Source organism: Dermacentor albipictus, chromosome 1, assembly GCF_038994185.2.
Source record: "Dermacentor albipictus isolate Rhodes 1998 colony chromosome 1, USDA_Dalb.pri_finalv2, whole genome shotgun sequence".
NCBI lineage: Eukaryota > Metazoa > Arthropoda > Arachnida > Ixodida > Ixodidae > Dermacentor > Dermacentor albipictus.
Genome location: NC_091821.1, coordinates 299,874,671 through 299,899,078, shown reverse-complemented (window position 1 = coordinate 299,899,078; position 24,408 = coordinate 299,874,671). Strand labels below are relative to the sequence as shown.

Below are 24,408 nucleotides of genomic sequence, written 5' to 3'. Positions count from 1 at the left end.
GCCGAGCATATCCAGCTTTTCTGGGTTGATTGATTGATTGATTGATTGATTGATTGATTGATTGATTGATTGATTGATTGATTGATTGATTGATTGATTGATTGATTGATTGATTGATTGATTGATTGAAGGGTGGATGGATGGATGGATGGATGGATGGATGGATGGATGGATGGATGGATGGATGGATGGATGGATGGATGGATGGATGGATGTTATGAGCGCTCCTTTTGGAACGGGGTGGAACGGGGCCCTGGGTGGCGCCACCAAGCTCTTGCTGTTGTACTGCCTCATTTCCTACCTAGGTTAAAAAAGAAAAAAAGAAAAAAAAGCACTATGAACTCCCACAACCAAATTTTCTGATCCCCTATTGCGAGTTTTGCTTTTGTACGTCTCCGTTATTTGTCGTTTCCCTACTTTTTTCCACCAATCTTCCAATCGCCTCTAACAATCGTCTCTGGACACGTACCAACTAGCGCCCTAAGCTGCCCCGGCACGAAGCTAGCGCGCTTGCAAAGGAACTATTGGGGTTTTCGCGAATAATTAAAATTGCAGGTTGCTTATTGAAAAATGCAGGCGACAAACATGTTATAGAAGACAATCCACACAAGACAAATGCAGTCATCATGCTATGGAAAACTAGAATTTTCTACCCAGGGCGTTAAAGATTCAGCAATGGAAGCCTATGGAAACGACGAAAATTTTTGCTCCATTTCTGGGACAAAAGCGGTAGCTGTGATAAAATTACGGCTGCTGTCGCAATAGCCGTTACAGCGTATGTAGTCAGGAGGCTCAGCTTTCGATTGATGCCCATTTCCACTCTTCACACATGGCACCACACTGTTCACAAAAGCGATTTTTGAACACAGTCATGCGAATTCACATGGCATCTATAAAAACCCTAGCGTATCACTGCGAAAGCCTTGGAGCAGTGGCCGAGCGGTTTAATCGTTCGCACCTATCATTGGGCAACATGCTCGCAACGGTTCGATACAGTGTTGCGTTACACTTTTCTTAACACCACGTAGGAATTGAGTTCGACAGTATCCTACCAGATAGCCGAAACACAACACTCAAGATTTGGTTTTCTCGGGAGTACTGCTCTTCATTTAAAATATTTTCTATTTTTACTTGCTAAACCGTAGCAATGGGTTTCTCATTTATTGGGCGATGACTTTTATTATCAGGTTTTATTCCGTGCAAACGTAACAACAAGCATGCGCATGTTTGCGTTGTGTTAAAAAAAGCAAGAAAGCTATGTTGTCTTGTAGCGAGGACATACTCAGGAATTCTGGCGATTGTACCTTCACCATTCAAAAAAAAAAATTATGGCGTTTTACGTGCGAAAACCACTTTCTGATTATGAGGCACGCCGCAGTGGAGGACTCCGGAAATTTTGACCACCTGGGGTTCTTTAACTCTTCGAGGCACAGAAGTTTGTTTTTGCAAGAAAACTAAATTTTATTGAACAAACTGCACAAGGCCACTCATAAAATAGATATAAGCAAAACTAAACACATTTACACATGGCAGCAATGATGATCTGAGATGGTCACCTGAGGTAACCACCGTGCTGGAATGGGATCTCCTTTCACTTTCTGTGAAACTCGGCAAAACATTTTTTGTCCTCTCTTAGACAGAGATGAACGTTGCACGTTTCACACATTCATGTCGTCCTTGATGGGTTTGCTTTTGTGCTCCATTTTGCATACCACCTCAGCGTGCACCTCTTGGCTTGGTGCTTTGATTCTGCGGCCCAGACAAGTGGAGCTACATTTGGCTTCCACCTCTTTATTTCTACTACACGGCTGCTTGATCGTCTTCCTTTTGGGGAACAGACTTGTGCTTCCGTGGTCAATGTACCGATTATATCTCTTCTAAAATATTTCAAGCTCATCTTCTGAACCCCTTCCAGTTCAGTGTATATTAGGAAGGCGTTCACGATGCAGCAGTCAAGGAAGCGGAAAAAAATTTGGTGCCACCATTTTTTGACTTCCGATCAATCTAATATTGGTTCTTTCATTGGTCGAATTTGTCAACAAATTCATGTTTTGATTGCAGTCTTGTAGTGCATCTGGGCAGCCTACCATTGTGAGCGTTCCATCCTTGTTTTTTCTTGCTACCTGAGACTGAAGTGTAGGATCGTGGTAGTTTGACAGCATGTGCACGGTTCGCTAGTCCTTCCACTTCAGGCACGCCAAACCGTCATCACTAACAGACCAGTCCGTGTCGCCTCTTTCCATCGTTTTATCCGCCTGCAGCGGTGGTAGGTGTTTTCGGTTGTCATTCACCGTTCCACACGCATATATGGTGGCATCTCTCAACTCCTTGAGGGGTGGGTAGCTGGTGAAGTACTTGTCGAAAAACACACGGTGGTGCCTGCCGGCACAATCTTCAGTAAGGCTTTTTACAACCCTGCCACCCATTTCGCGCTGCACACCATTGTCCGACTTTCCAGTGTAAATGTCGAACTTGAGATTGTAGCCATTACTGGCACACAGCATCCATACCTTGTACCCTCGTTCCACGGGCTTTTTCGGCATGTATTGCTTGAGCGAGCTTCTCCCTTTGAATTTTATCATCGACTCGTCAAATGCCAAAAATTCAGTTGGCAACTAGCTGGCGGAAAATGTCGCCGACAGTTCATTCACGAGTGGTCGCACAGCTTGTCAAAGCGCGGATCTCCCCTGCTCGGTTGCAGTTTATTGTCATGTATATGGAGATGGGATAGCAACCATCCAAACCCATTCACTGTCATCAGGTTTGATATCAACGGCTCATGAAGGTCTTCAGCAGTAAACCAGTGGTCTCGATAACTCGGGGTTCTTTTGATGCCCATCAAAAGATTTATTCCTAAAAATGTGCGCAACTCTTTCGCTGTGGTCGGCTTGTATGGCTTGCTTTCTTGCTGAGCACACAGCTTTGTCTGAAATGCTAGCGATTCTGTGAACGAGTCTCTCCACAATATGCAAAACACATCGAACGGAGTGCTCCCTTCAAGGTCATGGATGCGTTGAGGCACACCCGTTTGGCACTTAAAGAAAGGGGCGGAGATACCCTGTAGCTCTGACTCTATATTGTGACTGTACCAGGAGTGTGCAAGGTTTCTTCTTCGCTTTCCGAGTCCGATGAATCACTCACGGCATAAACACGGGCTTCCTTTGTGGCACTGGTAGCTGACGTTTAGCGATAGTGCTCGGCTCCCACTCGCCGTCACTGTCACTGCACATATCACCGCCAGCATAGCTGTCAGGATCCGATGGAATGTCTTCAAACTGGGTTTCTGCAAGGGAAAGCAAAATTATGCATACATAACCCTTCAGGCATGGTGGTCACCTCAGGTGACCACCATCGTAATGTTTATCCACAGCACAATTAGGCCCTGACGCTCCGTGACAATTGTACAACAGCTCTTCTGCACATGAAAGCTATAAGTTATATGATTATTAACGCCATAATATGTGTACTCACCTTGATATTTCTAAAAAAGCTTGGGATCAAACTCGCGTGGCTCCATTTCAATTGCTGCACGCAAACAAACAAAAAAGCAATATAACCAAAGAGGTGGCTCCACCTGGTATGAACAGCAAGAAAGTAGCGAAAGAAACCGGCACTAGTGGTTATGAATTCTACCACTGCGGGACGCTGAAAAAAAATTATGAAAAGGTGGTCATCTGAAGTAACCACCGTGCTGGAAAGAGTTAACGTGCACCTAAACCTAAGTACACGGGTGTTTTCGTATTTCGCCCCCATCGAAATGCGGCCGCCGTGGCCGGGATTTGATCCCACAACCTCGTGCTCAGCAGCCCAACACTACAGCCACTGAGCTACCATGGTGGTTCCCTTCACCATTCTGTGGAGCTGCACGGCATTGCACATGCGTAACTGAACGGGCAAAAGTTTAGGAAGTTTTATCTCAATATGTCGGCGGAGTATCAACAAGTTTCAACTGACTGCGCCGAGAGGATAGTCCCTTCTAACAACATATGCATTTAAGGCATTGGTGGAGCCATTGGCGGTACGTTAAAGCAGTGTTTTGGTCAGGGATGGGTGGTTATGTCACACGACAGGAACAAATGGTTTTGCACACTCTCGGCAGAGAGCACAATGACTTGAATAAGTGCCTAATTGAAATTGTAAAGCCATTTAATACAGCTGGTTTTTGACTGGTAATGGCAGAACGAGTGTCATTCAGTCTGTTTGTACGCGTATATTTTTCTGGGGCAGCGGCGAAGAAGAGGGAGTGTATATACGTGCGCACGCTATGAGCGTGCGTGCGTGTGTACTTGCATTTTCACATTCGCGCGCGTTTGTGTCTCCGTATTTGAGTTTGCGTGCGCACGAGTGCGTGTAATGCGTGTGCGAGCATACGCATGTTTGTGTGTGCGTGCGGTTCGGTGAGCGTGCCTGCATTTTTGTGCGTGTGTGCATGCGTGGGCACGTGTAAATTTGAATGCCGACAAGCATGTGTTGTATGTCTGTCTGTAAGTGTGAGTGTGCGTGCGTGCGAGCGTGCGAGTGAGCATTTCCCCCGCTTACACTCAGTCTCTGGGATGAATGGGAAATGGAGTTTATTCAAACCCATATTTAAATCTACGAGACAAGGTCGGATGACACTGTACTTATAGCACTACGTCCTTCTGAACGCGAAATCAACGCAACAAAAAGGCGCCTGAGCCGTCAATATCGCCGTCCGAGATTTTGTCATGACGGCACCGTCACCATCGGCACGGCTCTGTGAGCAGTTACCCCGACCTGTTCCCTTTCGTTATTATCCTTCCCTCGGACGTAGCGCATTGCCCTGATACCAGCGACGCGCTAAATCTGCACCATCATTGCGCCATGCATCGCTTATGCGACCAAGCAAGGTTTCGGCGGCAGACGTTCGCTGCTATATTGACATTAAAACTGCTTGCCTTCGAAAAAACAGCGCCAATAAAAATTGAAAGCGCACTAACCACAAGGAACATGCTCACGGGAACCATACTATTAATGGCATCACAAAAGGCTAGCGACGAATGGGAAATGGAGTTTATTTAAACCCATATATAAATCTACGAGACAAGATCGAATGACACTGCATTTCTTGCAATACGTTCTTCTGAACGTGAAATCAGCCGCCTCAGGCGTCAATAGATAGTTTCAGTATAGCGTACGTGGTGCCGAGATGCGGTCGAAACACTCACATCTACTCTTCCTTTAGGTTGATCTCTTTTACCGTTATTAGCCAACTAGAACGCATGCCTTGCATCGCATGGTACCAGTCCAACGTCGGTGTCATCTGTCCCAAGCACCCTGAGTTGAGCCAATTCGGTCCTGCTTCAGACAGGATGAACACAGATTGAGGGCAGATCACAAAGGAATCTCGTGCGTATCCTTGACAGCGGCAGCCAGTGCACCTTTATTCAAGCATATTTCTCGAAGGACCTCACGTTCCCAGTTATCGGAAAAGAGGAACTATATCTCTTGTTACGTTCGGCCACTCGAAGCCGCGCAAGGTCATGCGCAGTCGCCGGGTAGCTTGCATTGCGGTAACCCTTGAGGCTCTGGAAGTACCTAACAGCCTTGGAAACCAAGTTCGGAGGGACCTTGCAGGGAATCGTGGAACTAAAAGAAGGTTCAACACCAACGAGTGCTTTGTTTCTGCACGACTTGCATTCCTCACTGCGATTTGTCCGGGATGTTGTGTCTTGACATCATTGTAATTGACACGCCTACTGTGGAAAATGGCAAGGTTCACCCAGAACTTGAGATATCTGAAGAGAACATCACGGTATTGATGGGCGCTACAAGGTACTGCTAATGAATGACACAAGCTCCAGGGATAGTTAAGCTTCAGGCAGCGATAATAGGATAGCCGAGAGCCATGTGCAAGTCCAACACAATAAGTTTCAACTACGGTCTGAACTGAAGCAGTACCACGTGGAAATCAGAGCATATTTTAAGAAAGAGCACAAGAGTAGAACTGGTACTGCCAAAGGAACATGTGTATTATATGTCCGATCATGCAGCTGTCCGCCGAGATGATGTCGCGACGAAGCTCCGGGCTGTACTTTACGCTTCCTTGCTCGGGCTTGGTCATTGCTGCCTGAACGATGTCCTGTTCAAGGGTATTGTTGGATCTGGAGGACAATGCCAATTGCTGTCCCCCAGATTTTAGACATTGCCGTTGGGTGCGGTAAATGGCCGAGGTTGAGGAGGACTTTGAGATGAAAACTGAAGGTTTATTTACATTATTTACGGTGAGAGTACAAATAAAGTAACAGTCAAAGTCATTACGGGCCGGCCGCAACTCGGGCGCTGCGGCCCATGGCAAGAAGCTCGAAAGAGATGAATGAAGGAATGCTCTCCTGCTGCTCCCGGTCTCTGGCTTTTAACCCTTTCGGTGCCTCGAAGTCACGTCACGTTCGGCCAGTCGACGAGCCCGCTCAGGTGGCGTCATTTTCGGCCAATGGTAGGCGCCCGTGCGAATGTAAGTCACACCCGGCGCAGAGGGTCGCTCCTTAGGCTCCAATTGTCCGATGAATTACTTGCCTGCTGTATTGCCTTCCTGGTCTGCAACTTCCGTCACAAAGGCGGACGGGGGGATTGCTCTTAGGGCTTCACTGTGCATTACGGCCGTCGTTGCCTCGCGGCTTGCAAGCGCTGTCACAATAGGCGGAGGGGGGGAGACGGGTTGTCTTCGAGCGACCTTTCAGAACTGCAAAGCAGCTTTCCTCGGGACCCAGGTTACCTGGAACCATGCCAGGTTCCCGCTACATGTTCAGGAAGAGTCAAGCAGTGGTACAATAGCACCACATAAAGGCGCACCAGGTGGGGGATGCCAACTTGTTTGGACGTGCTGCGCCTCGGGAACGTGGTAGATGTGCTTCTGCACTCCTTAATTAGGTGTGACGCGATTCGATGTGGTCTGGTGAACACGAAGGAGGCTCAGGGAAAGGTCCCATATCTAACCGTATGAAGCCCGGCGTTGACATTGTGCAGCTGCCACTTCTCTTCCTATGTCACACAGTTGTCCTAATGGCAGATATCAAAATGGCATACTTGTAGATGCTTATTCGTCGTGACGACCACGGCATGCTGCCATTCCTCTCTACTGACAGGTTGCCCTTAGATGGTGACCCATCTCTCCCTGTGGTGACGTGAAGGATTACGCGAGTTAAGTTCAGAGACGCATCCAGTTCTTTTTGCTAGCAGCCACGATTCGCCATGACCTATCGGTTTATCGAAAGCGATATCCAGAGGCTGTGCCTTTGCTACAGAAGGCTTTCTACGTCAATGACCTCATCGTGGGGCTTCCGAATGGGCATAAAGGTGCAATAGTGTACAGTGAAACACGCAATATATTCCCTGAAGGAAGCACGGAACTACCGAAGTGGGCTTCCAATACAGGTGCTTTGCAGATACGCTTCCTGTGCGACAAGGTTGGTATGAAAGACGAAGCCAGAGAGAGTCCCGTAATCAAAGTGCTAGGCGTACACTGGGAACGTAAAGATCACCAGAGTACCGCTGTACGCAAAGTGTCTGCACTCAGACCGAACAAGCTTTCTGCCAAGCGTATGATGCTTCCGACATCAGCAAAGATGTACGATCCTTCGGGATATGTAGCGGTATTTATGCTCAGAGCAAATCTGCCTTTCCAAGACTTGTGGAAGAGCAAATGCGCATAGGACGGTGCCCTTCAGCAAGAAGAACAAACAAAACTGGAAAAGCTTGCATACCGAATTCGCCAGCATGAACTCCTGTGGTGTCAAGACCAGGGTCAAATGAAAAGTTCAGTGCAGGTAGAGCGCCCTGGTTGGGATGCTGGTGGAAGTGCCTCATCAGATCGGCAAGACACGGATTAAGACATTCACTAGGGCACAGCAGTCTCAACACCAAGACCCTCACTACCGTTCTCTGCAAAGTTGAAGTGGTCATAAATAGCAGACCTCTTAATTATCCCGACAGCCGCCCGGATGAACTGCCACCACTGTCTCCATCACACTTCTTGCTCGGAAGGCACGCTGTAGGGTTTCCACAAGATGGCATTGCGCATTTTGTACATTTAGGCTAGCTTCTGGCCAGACGATCAAACGACCGTTCAGAAGGCGTAAGTTCTCAAAGCAAGCTACCAAGCACAATCTGCTGAGCGGTGACCTTGGGCCCGGGAATATGTTGGAGATCATTGCAGAAAGGCGGCGACGGAGAGAAGAAAAAATAGAAATGGCACGAGCGATAGAATAAAAAGATAGCGTTTGGACTAGGGCTCGGGTCTTTATGACGCGAACGCTGTGGCACTGAACTGAACCATGCACATGTTCAATGAATAAAGAAGTAAATGCAAAGTAGTACACTGCAGTACAGACAAAGCAAACTTCAGGCGCCTATAAAATGCTGTAAGGGTAAAACAGAGAAGCAAAAACCTAGTAGTAATATAAAAAAGCACTGCAGTTTCGAACGAAGGCTCTGAACGCAACAAAGGCACTTAACCTAAAAGAAAGAATCAAACAGGAAGAATGTGTGGCTATTGCAGTGAACTGAACCATGCACATGTTCAAGGAATAAATAAATACATTCAAAGTAATACATTCCAGTTGACACAAAGCAAACTTGAGACGTCTATAGAATGCAGTAAGGATAAAACAGGGAAGCAAAAACCTAGTTGTAATATAAAAACAGCACTGCAGTTTGGAATGAAAGACACTGAACGTAGCAAAGGCTTTTCACTTAAAAGCAAGAATTAAAGAGGAAGAATATGTTGCTATTGCACTAAATTAAACAATGCACATGTTCAATGAATAAGTAACCAAATAAATAAATACAAAATAAAACACTACAGTAGACACAAAGCAAACATAATACTTCTATAGAATGTTGTAAGGGTAAAACAGTTAAGCAATCGTCTAGTACTATCGCATTTACTAAAATATAGGTCTAGCATCAATATAGGTTAACCCCTGTACATGGAACTCAATGAGAGATAAAGATAAGTTTAATTTGGTCAACCCATACTTTTAGAAAAAGCAAAACCTTATAATAAACATACCCTTATTTACTGTAAGCTCGGCTACCAAATCTTACTAATCGACACCACAAACTAAATACTCGACAGAACTGCCAGTAAAACAAGTCAAGATAATTTGCAGACCCATTTAACAGCATGCACGAATAAGGAAATCCACTAGCTCGGTACCATCGCTTTTGTTCATGAATGAAGATTTTTTTGTTCATGAATATAGGTTGATAGGTCATTTTGCAAAACATTACCGAAAAAGAAACCCTGACCTGTGTTCGAATAAATACGGTAATTAGAATTGAAATTGGGCTAGGAGAGAACTCGGCAATGCTCACAGTTTATGCAGGCAGCCTTAGGTATGACACCAGGTCAGGAGGGCGCAAACCAAAATACGATGAAACCTGGCTTGCCATGCTTGCAATTGCCGCAAATAATAAGGATTCCCACTCCCTTGTGCATCTGTGAAACTTCCCGTTTAAGGAGTTTTTTTTGTAGTCCTGAAAGGCAAACTGAGAAACAGTTTTACCGAATCCCCATTCGACTGCCTGTCGAACCTGGCTCATTCCAAAATTGAAAGCCCGCAGGGAAGCTGTTGGAAAGGCACCAGCATAAGGCTTCATCAGAAATGGCCTTTTCTGTTACAATAAGTAGCCAAGAACCCAGTTATCACGGCACAAAACTTCATTTGCTTCAGCGTGCAACGGTTAATTATTTAGAGCCTTACTTATAGTGACTAGTCCAAGTATTCAGCTGAAATTGTGCTTCAGTTCTTGCATTATCTCTGTGGTCTGTGCAGCACAGTCAATGTACAGAGTGCAGGAAACCTAAGCAGGCACTATAGAAACTGTTGCAGTGACAGTGTGAGCATACAAGCACGATTAATAACTGAAGATGACTGGGAGAGCAACAATGAAGGGCGAGGTCGTGGGACGAGCAAGAGCTTGTACAAGGAGCTTAGTGGCCAACACAAACCTGTCATGTAGCGCAGTTCTTATGCTTTGGGACGTTTACAAACCCAATTTGTTTATGAGAATGCCACGAGGTGCTGCGTCTTGCGGTGTTCTGTGTGCACATAATTTAACATTGATTTTAATTATGCTTTAAGCTATATTTGCTTGTAATATTCGGTACATGATGTGTTGTACCAACAGGAATCAACCTCACAAGTTATCTTGAGTTCAAAATTTTGTGTGAGTACGGCTTTAAGGGACTGTCTTTAACGATGCCCAAGAACCTATGCAAAATAAGCCTATAAATGTACCAGCCAAGAACAAGGGCTTGCGTCGTCTCATTCGTTCCTCCTTGTGTCTGTGTTAGCATGCTTGCATTTTGGTAACACAAATTCCTACCCAATTGCTCTACTTACAATCGCTGGTGTCATAGCATGCACTGATGATGATATAACTGTCGCAGTACATAACGTGTATGGTTCGGCTAAGTAATGTTTCCCAAACAGGATTGTTGTATGTAAAATAGACAAGGAAATGTGGGACCCTCATGAAAACAGCATAAGCAAACCCACATCTGTTAGCCTGGATGCTTCTACTACTAAGTACTGCAGCATCTTAGAAAGGTATCCATAAGAATAAGCTAGTCAAATACATGAGGCGTACACCATTCATACAAGGGCATACATCCGTGCCAGCACTCCGTGCATTTTACGTTATAGGCATGAGGTATACATACATTTATACTAAAACTTTTTTGCGCAAAGAAACAGGGACAAAGAATTGAAGAAAAAGTTTTAAGATGAATCTGTTCCAAGTAGGCCGACTCGCAGTTATATATACATTATTGTGTGTTTCTTTTTTTGTCTTATAGAAGCTGCTTGGGAAGTCAGTGTATCGTTTATAACATGGAATGTACCAAAACAACATTTTTGCACCTATGCAAGAAGAAGACGACGACTGGTGGCCGTGTTGAAAGGACAGAGGAAGAGGACGATGTCAACAGGAACAGCTCCTCTTGTCACTCTTGAGCTCACCATTGCGACTAAAATAAATGTTCCTTGCACTCGTAGCCATATACGAAATTCTTTCTAACTAGTGAGTAACCATGTCAGTCCCTTTGCATTACAGATTGGATGCTGATTGAATTAATTTGGCCTCTGAAATATAGTCCTCTGTTCTAGTCTCTCCACCATCATTGTCACTGAAATATATCTGCACTGATACTTTCAGGCACATCTAAGGATCAAGGACTGGGAAGTACAGGAAGAAAAAAGTGTGTTTGAAATGGCTATGTAGGAGCACCATCTTTCGCTGATTTCAATGTTTCAAGATAACATTCCAAATTGTTTATTGACATTTACTGAGTCAAAGTAAGAGTGCACAGGCTCATGGTAGCATCCAAGAAGGCACCTTACTTGCATCATGCCGCCTGCCAGGGTATGGCCCATCCAGTTGGCATATAATTCCGTTAGGGCTATAAGACTGATATTTTAAACAGTGCAACATCTTGTGCCTCGAAAAGTACGCCTGCTGATTCCTCTTTGGGAGATATATGGGCCGAGCAGTACCGCCCACAAATGACCAACAATTATGGAGTGGTGCCCCTTTACTTCTGACGGCCTGCAGAAAGGGAAAAGAAATATATAAGCAAGCTACCCCACTGAAGATATGCAAATATAACTCTTGAAATATGGCTGCTCCAATTGCATCACAAACTACAAATGGTAATCAACAAACGAATGCAATGGATGCCAGGTACTCTGATATACAAAGAAATGTCATGCACACCACATGACGATGTTATTCTCAGCTGACTCTTAGTAGGTATAATTCGATTATTTCTTCAATTTCGTTGTATGCAACTGAATAGAAAAAATACTTCTTTTGTGCCCATCTTGGTACATTTCTTTAGCACTTCAGAGGTGCATGTAAACATTCATGTGATCACTTTAAATCCGCTCTCAGAGTCCCTGATGGATAAGCTTACTTCCATAATACAACAGAAAGCACATTTAGAGTATCTAATTTGTGGCTGTTTAGTTGGTTACTGCTGCTATTTTATCCCATAATCATCTGCAGCTATTAATACTGGCATGAAGCGCCACAGTGCAGGTACGAGGAAACTTATTCTCGTGGTTTTGGTGAGAGATAAGCCTGTACACAACTTTCTTTGCAGATACACTTTATCAGTATCGCCGGTCAGTGAAACAACGACATACCGGCACAATAATAAACAGTCACTTCCCATACGAGAACAGATACTACTTATCTTCTACATCAAAGACCTTGTTCTCGCCAATTTTAGCCCGACAATCTTCAATGTACTAAAGAATATGCATGCTGTGCCCACTTGCACAATAATCTAAACTGCCCAAGAGGTGTCCTTTGTAAGCCAGCAATGATAACTTTTCAGCGCTCCTTTCAACACTCACATGCGTTTCTGCAATAATTAACACAATTGCAGATAAATTCTTGCATTTGTTGTAAAGTATGCAAACTAAATGTGTTTTAATTAAATGGCAACAAACGCTCTTTGTCTGTTGTTGAAAACAATGAAAATAATGCAATCACACTTCACTTTTAGCACTTCACTAGATCAGCTTCAGCACTACTTTATGTTGTCATGGGTAGATGCACAAAAATAAACATTCTGCTTGAATATGAACTTCTGCTGCGTGGTACTTACATCCGAAAAATCCCTGAGCGAATCAGGAGAAAGCCAGTAGTGATTGGTGCAATCGCTCAACAGGTAGCCAAAGGGTGCTGTAATGTGAGTGATCACCTGTAACATTACACTAGACATTAGACATGAATGCGGCCGCAAAATAGGCTTCAAGTCGCACCATCGGTTGGGGTACGCCAGCCGGCGCAATGTGCTGCACAAGGCCTCACAGCCAGATACTTGAGCGCTCTGAGCGCTGACGATCTCTTCGGGCACTATCAGCGCAGAGAGCAGTTCTGCAATATCGTCCTTCTCAAATCAAAACTGCTGTCTAAACAAAGATTGTTCGATTTTTCCTATATCCAGCAGCCCATGACGTAAACGGTAATTCAGCAGCTCTGGCTCGCGGCTGCGCCTAATTTCATATTCCAGCTTGTCTATGGAGTAGTCCCCTTTCAGATGCCGTGGCTGCACACGCGCCAGCATGAGATCGTCGATCTCCGCCCACGTTAGCGCGGACAGGAGGCGATGATCACTAAGAATACTTTTCGGCATACCTACAGCTATTCGTAGTACACAGCGCAGCGATCGCAATACAAGAAGCCGCACGCTGTGAACGAGGCCAGTAAGATCACGAACATGCTGCTTTCGGCTATGGTATCGCTTGGCTTGGCTCGATTGAAAAAAACGTAATTGTTTTTGGCAACGTCGGGTGGCACTGCAAACTGCGCTAAAACATGCCAGTCGCGCGGTATGCACCTCTATTCAGCTGACTTTGCCGAACGTCCAACTAAAACTGTCATAAACGTTCCCTGCTTAGCGCACACTATACTATAGCGTATAGCGTACGCTATAGTTGCGCACGCTAAATTAAGGCTCGTACGCGTACGCTAAACTACAACTAAATATAAGCCGCCCGAGATTTTGTCACGATGACACCATCACCATCGGCATGGCTCTGTGAGCAGCTATCGAGCTGTTCAGTTTCGTTATCTTCCTTCCCGGAGGCGGCACATTGTTCTGATACCAGCGACGCGCTAAATCTGCACCATCATTGCGTCATGCATCGCTTCTGCGACCAAGCGAGCTTTAGGCAGCACACGTTCTCTGCTATATTGACATTAATATTAAACAGCTTGCCTTCGAAAAACAGCTCGAACAAAAATTTAAAGCGGGCTGGTTACAAGGAACATGCTCACGGGAACCATACTATTGATATGTCTGATAGTTCTCCATTTATGGAATGTATAACTGTGACAAGTGACGGTATTGTGAAAGCTATTGAGCGTTTACCTTCGTTTTCTAGTCCAGGTCCTGATGGTATTTGTACTAAGCTACTAAAAATGACAAAACACTATTCTGCTCTTATACTTACACTATTGTTTCAACAGTCTCTCGACACCGCCGAAATTCCAGACGACTGGAAATTGGCACATGTCATACCAATATATAAAACTGGCGACAAAAACAAGCTAACAAACTATAGGCCTATATCCCTTACGTCTGTTGTATGCAAACTATTTGAACACGTATTATCTTCTCAAATCATGCAGTACATGGCTAGCAACCACATTCTTTTTGCAAACCAGCATGGTTTTCAACGAGGCCGATCATGTGAATCCCAGCTTCTTGAACTAACTACAGACATTCACCTTAACCTTCACGAACTTACACAAACTGACGCCATATTTATAGATTTTGCTAAAGCATTTGACCGTGTGGCTCATAACCGCCTCATATATAAAATGAAACTGATTAATGTTGACGAAAAAGTAACAAACTGGGTTCAAGAATATTTAAGTAACAGACGACAAGCTGTCGTAATCAATAATGTCCGTTCTTCATTTCAACCTGTTCAGTCCGGGGTGCCTCAAGGTTCCGTTTTGGGACCCACTCTATTTTTAATTTATATAAATGATATTCATCAGGGTATAGACTCAGAAATCCGGTTATATGCCGACGATTGCGTTCTGTATCGGCCATTAAAATGTAAGGGTGATTGTGATAAGTTACAAAATGACTTGAACAAGATTGAAAGATGGTGCTCAGACTGGCAAATGAGCGTAAATACCTCGAAAACTAAACTTATGAGATTTACTACTTGCAGTGAAATTACGAAACACACATACTTTCTTAATGGTGAGGCTCTAGAAACTACAGAATCATTTAAATATCTAGGTGTTCATCTTTCTCCGACTTTGTCTTGGCATAATCACGTGGGTTGTATTGTTTCCGCTGCATGCAAGTCTCTTGGCTTCATTCGTCGAACGCTTCGTCAGGCTAATAGTGATACTAAACTTCTTGCATATACCACCGTACTTCGTTCAAAGATTGAGTATGCCTCATTTATATGGAACCCGCACCAAACGCATCTTATTAACAAATTAGAATCTTTTCAGAACAAGGCAGCGCGATTTATTACGGGTAACTATTCACAACATTCAAGTATCACCAAAATAAAACATGACCTAGGACTCATCCCATTGCAGACTAGAAGAAAGATATCTCGGCTAACATTCTTCCACCAGCTTTTTCATAACCCAAATATATTCTCTCAGGCACACATCTTACCAGCCAAAAGAAAATTCTCACGAATTGATCACGAATTTAAGGTCGAACAACCATTTGCACGTACTAACCTATTGCAGTTTTCGTGTCTGCACTTAGCCATTTCGGAATGGAATCATCTCCCAAGTAATATAGCTGAAATAACTGACCATATTATATTCAAACAAGCACTTAATGAAACATTCGTGAATTAATAACATTAACATTTCTTCCTGCCTTTCTTCAGATGTCATATTATTGTTTGTATAATTTAATAATTATTGGCGTATGATGTTGTCAAATTAGTAGTGACGTAAAGGTTGTATAGCATGTACTACTTCATATAAGGAAGGTCGACTTACAATGTATATTGTATATCTTTTTTATATTTTATATCAATTGTTCTCCCCCCCCCCCTATGTAATGCCCAAGCTGGGCCTTTAGGGTAAATAAATGAAAAAAAATATCACAAAAAGACCAAGTGCGGTCAGTCGACTTTACAGGTTTAAAGGATTGACTGATGGGCTAGGTGGCTCATCTTCACAGAAAGAACAGCGCTTCATGTTGTTAGCGCAGTGTGTGTGGTTCCTCTTTTGTGTCCCATTTTGAGGCGCTGTTCATTCTTTGACATTTCAGGCGTTCTTTATAGCATTTATTTGGAAAAATTTTCTTCGCATAGCTCTTACAGAAGCATGTTATACCAAAATATATTCACTCGGCTAGATAATCTCGAGGACAGGCTCAAAACTACTTACTTTCTTTGGACACTTAATATGAATTATGGAAAATTTCATTAACGTAGCTTCGTTAAGTGCAAACACAACTTCTCAACCTAATACGGATCTAGATCTTTCCAAATTGATCACTCGAATGAGAAAATTATGTCACAAGTATTTGTATTGGGTTAATAGTGTTGTTTGGTGCAGTCAACAGCAGCCGGCATATTGACGGCACCGTAGGCTTCTCATAAAGTTGGCGTAAAAGCTTGGACAGGCTATCTTGGCACAAATGAAGTTCATGTGCTTAAATGCATCATCCCCAACCGTCCACTTCTGCCTTTACAACTGATTCTCCTACATTATGCAAGAAGCACTTCAGCGCTGCCATACATCACACAAGGTGTGCGAGAAGATTGTGCGCGCTGCCGATTAGGTTTCTACACGTTAGTGGCATCAGGCTCGGTTTCCTGGCGTCATAAGGAAGAAAAGCAGCTCCATAGGGGAAAGCATTGCATACATTTTCAGTAATTTGTAACATATGGCGCAAGACGCACATGCACTTTAGAACGAAAGATCCTGAGGTATTAGGATGAACGTTTTGTTGTATATATTATTACGATATCATTGAGCGATGCTCAAGAGACGAGCCGCCACGTGAACGACGAAGAAGTTGGTCGGTGCCCTTGGCACGAGCCAGTGTCAGCCTGACGAGAGAAGGTGGCGGCTTCTGCAGCACCCCACGAAAATTGTACGCCTTTCATCAAAAGATTAGTTAGGGGCCTAGCAATTGTCGCAAAATCTGGAACAAAACGACGAAAGTACTAACAAGGCCCTACAAAACTTCGAACGTCTGTGGCTGTCTTCGGAAGCGGAAACTCTCGGAGAGCGCGAGTTTTGTCGGGATCAGGCTGTACTCCGGAAGCGTCAACGAGATGGCCCAGAAGAGTAATTTATCGGTGGCCAAAACGACATTTGTACGAGTTAAGTTGCAGCTTCGCCTTGCGAAATACATCAAGTATAGTTGTGATACGCTCAAGGTGAGTGTCGAAGGTTGGCGAGAAGACGATGACGTCGTCGAGGTAGCACAGGCATGTGGACCATTTGCGACCTTGGAGCGAGGAGTCCATCATACGCTCAAAGGTGGCAGGAGCATTGCAGTATCCAAACGGCATTACCTTAAATTGGTATAGGTCATCAGCTGTGATGAACGCGTTTTTTTTCTGTTCATATCGTCAAGAGCAATCTGCCAATACCCCGAACGAAGATCAATAGACGAGAAATAGCTGGAACCGTGGAGGCAGTCAAGGGCGTCGTCTATACCTGGGAGCGGGTAGACGTCCTTTTTTGTAATGCTGTTCAGGTGACGGTAGTCTACACAAGCGCCACGTGCCGTCCTTCTTCTTAACCAACACCATAGGTGACGCCCAGGGACTCGATGAAGGCTCAATGATATCCTATTAATATTTTGGCTGTCTAATGTTAAAATACAAAAAAGAAAATACTGTGATATTGTTACAATTAATGCTGACATAAGTACAGTCACGTGAACTATGAGCTCCGAAACAGTGCCCATGGTGAAACTGGTCCCTGGAATACAGGGCTACATTGAAGCACAAAATGCTGTTTTTTATTTCTTTATTTATTTATTTCCAATGTGCTAAATCCTTGCGGGCTGCTACAGAGTGGGAGAACATTTTAAACACATTTACACAAAAAGCATTTCGAGCCTCTCCTGAAACATTTCGGCTGACTGGCATCCTGTGAACACATTGGCGTCGAGTCTGTTGCATTCAACAGTCTGGTTTGAATGAGACATGAAAATTGGAATGTGTCAACCCTTGGCGTGTAAGGCTGAATGGGATGAGGGTGATTTGTACGAGCTGATATTCGTACTGGATGTCAGAATGCATCTATGTTCAAGGTATTATAAATCTCATGCAGAAATTTCAGCAGTGCCATTTTTTTTCGTTGAGACAAAGGGTTTAGACTGGCCCTGTCAAGGAGTGCCGTCACGGATCGTTTTCTGTTGCAGTACGAAAGAATGATCCTGGCCGCTACCCTTTGTACTCTTTCTGGTGTACTAATTTCAGTCTGACTGTGAGGGTCCCAAACGATACCTGCATATTCCAGTGCTGGCCTTACTATAGTAATATGTGCCGCGAGTTTGACATCAGGAGTAAAACTCCGTCACTGCCTCTTTTGGAAAGCAAGCTTACGTTGCGCTGATGCTCAAATGTACTCACTACGTTTGCCTTACCAAAAATTATAGATATACGTTACATGCTTGGAAGGTTTGATTTCTTTCTGGTTAAGAATATATGAATACTGTGTGTGTGTGTGGGGGGGGGGGGGGGGGCTTCTTATTTGTGACTATCATAGAGGTAGTCTTTTCACAATTAATTTTCATGTCCCATGTAGAACACCTGGCATTGATAACTGTCAAATGCTCATTCAAAATTATTTTCTCGCTGACGCTTTTCACACAACAAAACAAAACGCCGTCATCCGCGAACGATATCACATCAACGATTGGATGGACACCAATTGCAATATCATTATTGTACAATAAAAATAAGACAGGTCCCAAAACTAACCCTTGCGGCACATCAGACGACGCGGGACATGTAGATGAATGGCTTCCAGATATTTTAACAAATTGGTGCCGGTTGTGCAAGTAGGCTTGAACCCATGAAATTATCTGAGAATCAACTTCAATGTCGCGCATTTTTTCAATCAGTTTTCACATGACACACTCTATCCAAAGCCTTTGACAGGTCTATTGCAGTCATATCTATTTCCTGCCGGGAGGTAATTGCCTTTGCAGAGCTATATAGTGTTTCGAACAATTGGGTTAGTGTCGACAGGCCCTTTCCAAATCCACGTTGTTTGCTGTAAAACAGGCTATTGTTTTCTAGATATTCTACCAACCGCTTTGCAATCACATGTTCGAGAATTTTTCATGCCGTACTTGTGGCTGAAGTGGGACGATAACTATTTACGGAGAATTTGTTACCTGCTTTAAAAATGGTACCACTAGTAGCCGGTCGCGTGGTAGTTTTCATTCGCGCCGTTACAAGTGAAAAATAATAGCCAAGAACCTTGATACCAACTCACAGTAGCGTTTTAAAAATCTTGGTGTCCAATTTGAGAAGCGTTGCCATTATGCCTTCTTTTGAAATGCCGAGGTTACTTTTATCACTCGATTGTCGAGTTAACTCTGAAGTATTCTTATTTTTCGGAATGAAAACAGATGTGAAGAACCGATGAAACGCTTCCGCAACCAATTTAGGTTCACTACACGTGTTTCCATTCAAGAGTACACTTTTTGCGACACTTTTGGAATCAATCATGTACTGCCAAAGCTTCTGCGGTGATGCTGTCATGTATTCGTATAGAGTATCAGACATAAAACACATTCGAGATGTTTTTAGCTCACTGCGCACCTTAGAGCTTAAGTTTGCAATCAGTGCAGTATACGTGCAGTAAAACAGCACTAAACAACAGGACGAGGAGAGGAACAGAGACAACAGCGCTGACTAACAACCAAGCCAACTTCTTTCTTAGCGCTGTTGCCTGTGTTCCTCTCCTCATCCAGTTGTTTAGCGCTCTGTAACTGCTCGAAATGATGAACCAACCAGCCCAAATACGTACTCTTCCACTGCAGTACTTTTTGACTTGTTCTTACGCGCACGGCACAGTCGCCGTTTGAGATGGATAATGTTCCGCGTTACCCATGGTTTTTTTTTTCTATGCCCTTTGCCCTTTGGGGTACAAGACGCGATAAGCAGTCTTGTACGATAGATTTCAAGTAATGCCAAAGCTGGTGGATATCATTAGTTGTAGGCATTACGTCAAGCGCAGTCTCTAAGTACTCTAAAATGCACGTGTCGTTGGCACTATTGAAATTGCACAGCTTTGTTGTCCTGAAGCTTTCAACACGCTTGTTATTTTGCTTCAGGGTGGTTACGAAAAGTTTGTGGCCTTAGATCTCTTGGTCGAAGCTGTTTTTATTCTGAAAAGATCCATTGGATAAAAAGTAAGTCAAGTAGTGACTGGCAGGACCCTTGAACTCGTGGTGGTTGGTAAACAGTCTGTATAAGTCGTACTTCAACATTGTTTCGAACATGCTTTCAGCATGTAACTTATCTAAAGATCCTGGAATTCTATCATCCCAGTACATGCTAGGTAAGTTAAAATCACCTAATAATATTATTTTACTTTTGCTGCTTGTAGCATTTGATAAGTGGTCATCCAGTCTGTCAAAGGCCTCCAGTGAGCTTCGCGGAGGCCTGTCAATAACGTCAAGAAGTAGCGGTATTTCAGTCATGAATAACCTGCGCCACATATTTTCACATCCGTTGAAGCTTAGTAGTGGTTGATATGTCAGAGTCCCTCTAATTATTAATACGACAGCATCGGTCCTCGTCAGTCTGTCATTATGAAGTACGTTGTATGAAGGAGGAAGCACATCGGCATTCGCAAAATCAGGAGAGAACCAGGTCTCAATAATGGCAATCAAATAGGGGTCATGTAGTAATACAAAACGCTCTAATTGCTCTATTTTATTAACAGCACTTCGTGCATTAACGCTGAATACTCTGATTTCATAGGGCTTTTGGCGTCACTCAAGGTTGGAGGAAACTACGTTACAGTTGCTTGCAAGCTTCAACCGGAAGTCCCATTTGTAAGCAACGTGGTTTACATAAAGTACTCATTCCTATTATCTGCCTGTGCAGAACGACAAAGCACCGTTCTTTTTTCAAGTGTTTCACGCGTGTAGTACTCGTATATACTAAAATTTGTTCCTTTTAGTTTGCTGCTATTTTTGAATATCGCTTTTTTTTCTTTGTAGACATAAAGCCTCATAGTTATGGACCTGTGTCCTTTTTTTCGTTTGTCCAATTTGATGAATTCGCTCTACCGAAGATACACTGATGCCAAGGATATCACAGAAAATTTCTTCCCGCACTAGTTCCTTCAATATGTTTTCTTCTTTCATTATTGCCCCTCGTGGACCCCCAAAACAAGATCATTTCTTCGACCTATGTCCTCCAATTCAGTCAGCCTTTGCTGTTGCTTGACGGTGCGCTGAAGATATTGGACTGTGCATTCGAGGTTGTTAGTTTAGCGGACAGCTAAGGAAGAGATTCAAGCTTGCCCTCTATACTAGAGAGTTGAGTTCATCTGCGTAGGCTTATCTAGAATTAGTTGCAGCAGCGGGTTGGTCTAAATGTCCCCAGAAAGCAGAATATTTGGTAAATGCTAAATAGATTTGACAAATAAATAGGTTGAAATATGTAGGTTGAAATGTATACGTTGATCATTAAATAGGTCTGATAAGTACAAGCAATCGGAAAGTGTATAACCCTTACATTTTTCGTATGTAGACGCGGCGGTGGACTCTCGCGGCCCTTTCTACTACGAACGCTATGTTTCAACTAATATTTAAAGCAACTGTACATTATTCTTTTTTTTTCTTTTTTAAGTGAGGTTTCTTTGGCGTCTAACTACTGTTTTAAAGTTCTCGGTTAGCTCAAGACGCGCATGCATGTATTTCTAATATCCAGAATGTTGTCATGGATTCAATAAAGAGCGTTATCTAATCAGATTGCGCAAGTGAAGCGATACTAGCGTACATTCTCGATTTCATTTGAGCGCCTGAGTTTGGCTGCAATGTACGAGCATTCAAATCTGATGAACCGATATGCCTTGATCCGTAGATCCGACCCAGAGGAAGCCCTACTATGCGCGCAGCCGTTGTTGTGCTTTCAGTGTTATTTTTTTCAACTCCATCTCGCCTTATAATGACTTATATTCGTGACTCACCCTTGTGGAACTTACTTGTATTTGACATCATTTCAACTTGACTGTACAGACGTGCTGTGTCTTCAATGAGTGAATACTGAGAAATGGACTAGGACTTTTGTTGCGTGTGCGTTTACACACCTACCACAATAATTTATTGTTCATAAATTACTCATTAGGAGGTTGTAAAAGAGAGAACCCTTATATTAACACGAGGTCTCAAGAATGAAGGAAAATAAATGCTGATTAGCGACCTTTTCTCCTCATGGCAAGGAAGAAAATTTCAATCAGAATATCCTCACGTTAATTGAAAGTCTATCTGCTTGACAGCTTCATATGATTTCTTCCTACTGATAGCGAGCTGAAGGTAGTTCATGTCGTCGGCTCCTGACATATATCCAACCGTTGAACAAAGGGTCATTCCGAATAGTTCATTTCGGGAAGGCGTATTACCCTCCTGTCTTTCACTCGGGTTCGCAAACACGCATAAGACGAAAGAGCTGCGTGAAGAGCCTCGTTAGTCCAAACCCACAAGCTATCGTAACTCACCTCGACTATATCGCTGTCATTGAAGCTTAGATAAGAAATGTATATTTCAAATGGACACATCACGAATACGAAAAGAGCTCCCCGCTACTAGCCCAGCTAGTTTTCTTTCATTGTGTACTTCGTCGTACGAGAGATCCGGCAGGCCACTAACAAACTGAAGCGCAATATCATAGAGAAAAAGACAGAGAATGGAACAGAGAAAGACAGGGAGGTTAACCATGAACGTTTGCTTGCGTTAGCTACTTCATATTTTGCTTGCGAACAGCTACGATAATCTGATTGAAGAAGCCACCAGGGTAAGTGTGCATTTATTATATGCTTATTGATTTATGCTTCCCAAATGTACCAAAGGCTAACTAAGACTAGCTCTGGAGTCGAAGAGTGATCATGCATGCGTGTCAGCTTTCCTAGCATTTGTTCGTTCGATTGGCGTAAGTTTCCCGAGGCATATGAATCGGCGCAGCAGAAGTTTTTCTCATCGGCTAATAGTCGCAAGACAAATTGGGCAGACGTGTATTCCGAATATAGTCCCTCTAAATCTTATAAAGTGTTTATTTTAATTAATAAGAGCAGTCAAGCACTGATAGCAGGCGAAGCATGCTTTACAAACGATTTCTATAATCGTGTAGGTAACGACACGCAATCTTCGAATTTGCAATTATTTATAGCTGGGAGAATCGGTTGAGAATGGACTTGTAGAAAGTTATGTTTGCATTTTCGAACGCAAGATCAGAATTGCTGCGTGAAACCGCCAGAATATATGAAAGGTCTTTAATGAACTGACAAGCACGCGTGCAGCTGAGTGTCATGTGAATTAGAAGTCAGTAAGCAACATATTTTGGCTATAATTTAGGTAAAATTATGAACAGCTATCTTACCAACGTTCCACAAGGTGTGCCAGAACGAAGCTATCTGACGTATGTTCGTCGTGTGGTACCTGTGAACTCCTATATCTGAGGACGAAATCTTAATCCAGAAATATTTGTGGGTGAATTAATGAAGCACAAATAAACACAAATTCTTCAACAAGAAACATAAAACTTTGCCCATATATTATTTATGACATGGTCCTTGCTAGGACGCTGGGAAACATTGCAGATAACGGCGGAATAATGCCTTCTAGCACAAGCTGGCGGGAGGTTACTATAAAGGCTGTACTTTCTCCTGAAATACTTTACTTCGCACAGAGATCCGGCGTAATGTTCCTAATATTTTAAGTAAAGTTAGTTTTGCTGGCAGCTATAACCCTCCCAGAAGAGCGGCATAAGTTCTGCGCCATTCTTGAAGCACACTCGTGGCGTTACTCAATGGTCGTATGCGCATTTTACAGCAAAAGGCGCAACTAACCTAGGCAACTTGAACTTCACTTACACATCACCCATCGACGACTGCGTAATACGTGCATCACAAGGCTTTTCTTGGCCACTTGAAGAAATAAGAAATACGAAAAAAATAAATAAGACAACGTAAGACAACGTGTATCGTTTTGTTAACCGTGGACATCCGACAAGTGAACTACGTTGTTCGCATGACAAAAGAAAAAAATCAATCAAAAACGAGTATTTTGTCAATCTTCAATGTACCTTCATTAGCCTACAAACTTCGTACTACACATACACGTCCTCCTTAATGCACACTTCTTCCCTCCAAGTGTAGAATTGCTAGAAAATTGGTTCTCTCGGGGCATCGCGGGGAATCTTCGTCAGCGCTTCAGTAAGACACCATAACAAACAAAACGGGGGTTGATCAATTTCATTTACCCCCTAATTAACCCACACATTCCAGAATATAATTAGGGTCACCCAATGTATGCTCTATATTTCCCCTTAATATAAACCAGTATATAATGCAATTATTCGACAAGGCGGTGCAAAACACCCATCATATATTATTCTGGAGTACGTACAGTGGCACTAATAGCTTACCTGAAGAACCGCCGGGGTGGCTTAGCTGCTATGGCGTTGCCCTGCAAAGCACGATGTCGCGGGTTGAAATGCCGGTCGCATTTCGATGGGGGCGAAATGCAGAAACGCCCGTGTCCCATGCATTGGGGACGCGTTAAAGATCCCCTGGCACTTGAAATTAATCTGAAGTCCCTCACCACAGCGAACCTAATAATCAAATTGTGTTTTTGGGACGTGAAACCCCAGAACCCCATTCAGAATAAAAGTTTATTGC

General features: G+C 43.5%; 1 protein-coding gene across 1 annotated transcript in view; it reads right to left on the bottom strand.

Annotated features, from left to right (window-relative positions):
- LOC135916811 (uncharacterized) overlaps positions 1 to 24,408 on the bottom strand; it is a 105,205-nt gene that overhangs the window by 68,391 nt on the left and 12,406 nt on the right. The gene's annotated exons all lie outside the window — the stretch shown is intronic.